General features: G+C 35.5%; 1 pseudogene; it reads right to left on the reverse strand.

Annotated features, from left to right (window-relative positions):
- Positions 1 to 1,033: 1,033 nt before the first annotated feature.
- Positions 1,034 to 4,277, reverse strand: LOC111891902 (uncharacterized; annotated as a pseudogene).
- Positions 4,278 to 4,523: the final 246 nt, after the last annotated feature.

Genomic DNA, 4,523 nt, shown 5'->3' on the forward strand with positions numbered 1-4,523 from the left:
AGATTAGATTATATATAGCCAGTGTAAACTAAGTAATTATAGAAATAATCACAGTGGTCACCATTTTGTAATAAGAAATAAGGGTTTTCTTAAAGAATTTTTTTCCATCAAATATATAGGAACCATTACAATTAACTCCATGAGTAACAAGTGAATACATCAGTGTTATATACAACAATGATCAAACAAACGATCGGAGGTGTGTTTTCCGCCTTTGGCCAGATACGCACAATCAATTGTTTGTTTACTCTGAGTCTTATATAACTTGTATCCATTTAGTACTCATAGAAAGGATTGTAGAGTTATTTTTACTTATGTATTCATTAAAGTAGGAAATATAGGACTTTCTAAAGGAACATGCGATCTTTTCTAAACATAACTTACAACTTACTACATCTTTCAACTACATTTTACAACAACTTTCCACAACATACTTACATCACTAAAATCTTATGAGCTCACCAGCTTAATCGCCGAGAAACTCTTTCAAATAACTTGTATTCTCTGGAAACTAGTAGACAGGTACTCACGCTGGGAGTTTAGAAGATGGCGCAATATAGCTTCAAGTCCTGTTTTGTTATTTGCTTATGTACTCTATGTTGTGTGAACTCATACTTTGTAAACACTTTGTTTCTAATGAAATGGTTGTTCTTTACTTGCTTACTATGATACATCTCTTGTGATACTAAACATGATGTCCTCCACCCCCGAACGTTTCTGCCGTTCCGGTTTTGGGGTGTGACATTAAGCCACAGATGCACTCAATCTATACATACCAATGGTGATGCCCTTTCATCAGTTGCACGTGGAAACCCACTACCATAAACGGAAGTATCTTGATCACTATCATAAATAACTTGCGTCCATAAGTTTAACCTTAACCATAAAGATGTACGAAAAAACCTGCATCCACCAAGTAGAACCCAAAAGAACTAGACTCTCAGGAAAGCATATTGGCATATAGTAGAAACAAAGCCCCTCTAATAAGATAAATATGATTGAAGGAAAAGATTTATACCATACATGAAACCCATTATGCAAATGATGGATAATAAAGATCTTTAAAGTCCTCAAGGGGTTGTGAAATTAATGCAAATATCCGTTTCACTACCAAGTGTCGCAAACCTCCAGCTGTAATAAGTGTAAATGAAAGATTCAAACTTTCCAAATTCACCAAACCTGCAAAAATCTAGATCATGTAAAAGTCAACTCCAAGTTAAAAGGTCAAACAAGATTGGATCATGATCAAATATACTACTAACCAAAGAGATGACGAAGACCATTGTTTCCAACTTCTGTATCAGACAACTCCAAACATTTCAAATGAACAAGGCCTGTAACACACACACACATCAAACTATCAACATATGGATATGGATATATCAATATATAATAAAGATGGTTGTTAAAAGAATTTCCTGCTTAGTGAACAAGTCCTTTATCCCTAATTCTACATGAATCCAGATTCAAGCTCGCCAAATTTATCAAACCCGCATTTGCAAAAGTTTGTGTGTCTGAACTTTTGGAAAATACACATGAATGTTAAGTACATATGAATGTTAAGAGATTTCACCTTTTAGGTGTGACAAGACAGCATCTGACATATCATTGAATCCCAAGTTCAGCACTTTTAGAGACTTTAATTATGTATAAGTAGACCTCCATATTTATAAATTAATGATTTTTAAGATAAATTAATGAAAAAAATAAATATAAGAATACATATCCTTACATGAAAACTTGTCACACCCATCATCAGTGATATTAGATCTGCTTACATTCAGAAGAAGTAGAGCAACAAGATCTACATAAAACAAACGAGTCAAATAAAAAGTCAAACATCTAGTTGTATATTGAGATTACAAAAATGAATATATAATGAGAACCTGAAAGTGAATCCAGACATGTTGCAGTAATAGGGCAACGTTCCATATTCAACAATGCAAGCTTGTGTAAACCTGAAAAAAGTAAATTTACTTAGATTTTAATTTACATAAAAAAATATCTTTCACTAGAAATAATTCAAGTGACCTTTCAAGAATTTGACACCATTATCTGTGACCTTGCTGCTGGAGATTTGTAATTCTTTCAAGTTTCATAGGTATGAAACATAAACAACAATGAATCATCAACATAAATAATACACCATATTTAAATTCTTTCAAGTTTATAATAAAGTTTATATTACAAAGCTACCTGAGAGGCTTCATATCAGCATCAGTAATGCAATCACAACAGTTCATATTAAGTGCCTCAAGCTTTTTTAAACCTTCCATATATTCCTTATACTTGATTATCTAATTCTAATTATTGAATATTAATTATGAGGTACAAGAAAAAAAAAAGACCTCTTAAATGGACAAGGCCACCATGGATTCCAGAACATCTTTCGATGTCCAACTTTGACAAATTGAGAAACCCTGAAAGCATACTCAATCCTTTTGCAGTGATGTTTGTGTTCCTCTTCAAACTCAAACTTGTCAAGTTTGAAGGACCTGAAAAAAAATATTAAGATTCTTTCCTTCAAATTCAATAAAGAATCATTACAAGAGATTACCAATAATGCATCCAAGCCCAACATCAGAGATATGTTCATAGAAATTAAGGTTTAAAGCCTCAACATTCTTGCATTCTTTAAATGTAACAAACCAGAATCTGTAACATCAGAACTAGAAAGATCTGCAGAAAGTAAAGATGATCCCTATGAAGAGATGTATGAATAGAGTGCAACAAGCACTTCATTATGATTCTCTCTGCTAAGAACCTCAATGATTGCACACCCTTGTGCTTCAGTCTTCTTTCAATAATAATAAAAAAGAAAAAAATTAAAATGATAAATTGTATAAATAATAGAATAAGATATTTTTAAGTATGAAACTAACTAGCAAACCTCCATTGCAGTAAAAGTGATCCATCTTTCATCAAAATCAGAAACAGGACCTCCATTTTCTATATGAGCATCTGAGTTCACAGTTGTGATTTCTCGAAAGACGATGCTAAATTAATTATAGGATTATAGGCAACAACTGCAAGACCTAAAGATCCACCAAAGTAATCTCCAACCATATAAATTAGCTTCATTGAAGATGAAGCATGTCCAAGCCTCACAGTTTCTTAAACAAATTGAATCAAATCTTCATATAACAGAAAACAGTGAATAAAATAGCTTCTAGTAATGTGTGAGTATATAAAAGCATATTAAAAATAGTTTCCAAATAGGTGTAAGCAGCAGAACAGGGGAACCTTCTTTCTGGTAACACCAATGGCTCCTAAGTGACTGTAAACTTCCTCACAATCAAGAATATATCATAAGAAGGAAAGACACAAGTTGAAAGAGGATTGGATAGTGGTCCTTGTGTAGAGTAACTACAACATAAAGCCCGAGTTTTTCACTAGAAGCATGTTGCCCTAGCTCACGGTATTTATCAAATCTTTTTCCTGGGACCATTTCGTGTCATTTCCACCATTTTCCATAGTGTGTAGAGTGTAATCACCCAGGATAGGACTAGTACTATGATTCCAAAGCCTCTGAATCAAACAGATTGTATATTATGAAAGTGGATTTTGTGTGGGGATTTTCATCGAACATGTTGTGTGCATTGTTTAAACCAAAAAAGAATCTTACAGAGAAGACTTGGATTGAAGGAAAAGTGATACCATCCGAGTTGAGATAGGGATTAAGGAAGACTGAGGACACCGGCACCAACCGTGGCGGTGACATTGTGAAAGGCCGAGTACCACTACTTTGAGTTTCTGGAGGATGTCATTGGAAAGAAAAAACCATTTGAGTCTTTTGCACTACCAGGCTATAATTCCATGATTTTAATAAACTAATTCTCAGATTTGACCATCAGGAAATCATTTGAAGCTTAATGATGATATCTTACCTGTTGTAGCGAAGGAGATGCAGGCAGAGTCTCGTTGACGGGCGGCTCGTAGGTCGGCGATGGTGGCAGAAAGGAGAGATGGGTCGGAGGAGAAGGTGTTGAGGAAAATATCATAGAGGAGAGTGGAGGAGCAGAGTTTGTTTCCTAAATGTAGAGAGAGAGAAAGAGAGAGAGCGAGAAAGAGATAGAGCGTGTGAGAGATGAGTGGGAGATGATGGTGGAGTAGAGGTAACTGGCGAGGGATGGTTCAGATTCGGCGTCACAACGAGCTTTGGCTTTGATTTCATTCCAGACCCAGACGCATTCGTTTTCTCCGCAGTTGACGGCGGTTTGTGGGGATGATGATGACATCGTGTTCTGCGATGTGGCGTTCCGATCTTCAACTAACATCTTGAGATGGCGGAAGTGTTTGCTTATGCACTTTGAACTCTTAAAGCTTATGAGGTTCGATGATGGTGGTGGTGGCTTAAGGCTTGCAAATAGAAGGGAGAGAGAGAGAGAGAGAGAGAGAGAGAGAGAGATATAGAGAGAATATGCAGAGGTAGTGGAAGATGAGTTGATTAAAGGATTATTAGGGTTTTTTGGTAGAGGATTTTAGAAGGAGAAGAAGGAGTTGCATCAGGCGGGGTGTTTAAC

The sequence above is a fragment of the Lactuca sativa genome, chromosome 1 (genome assembly GCF_002870075.4).
Source record: "Lactuca sativa cultivar Salinas chromosome 1, Lsat_Salinas_v11, whole genome shotgun sequence".
Lineage (NCBI taxonomy): Eukaryota > Viridiplantae > Streptophyta > Magnoliopsida > Asterales > Asteraceae > Lactuca > Lactuca sativa.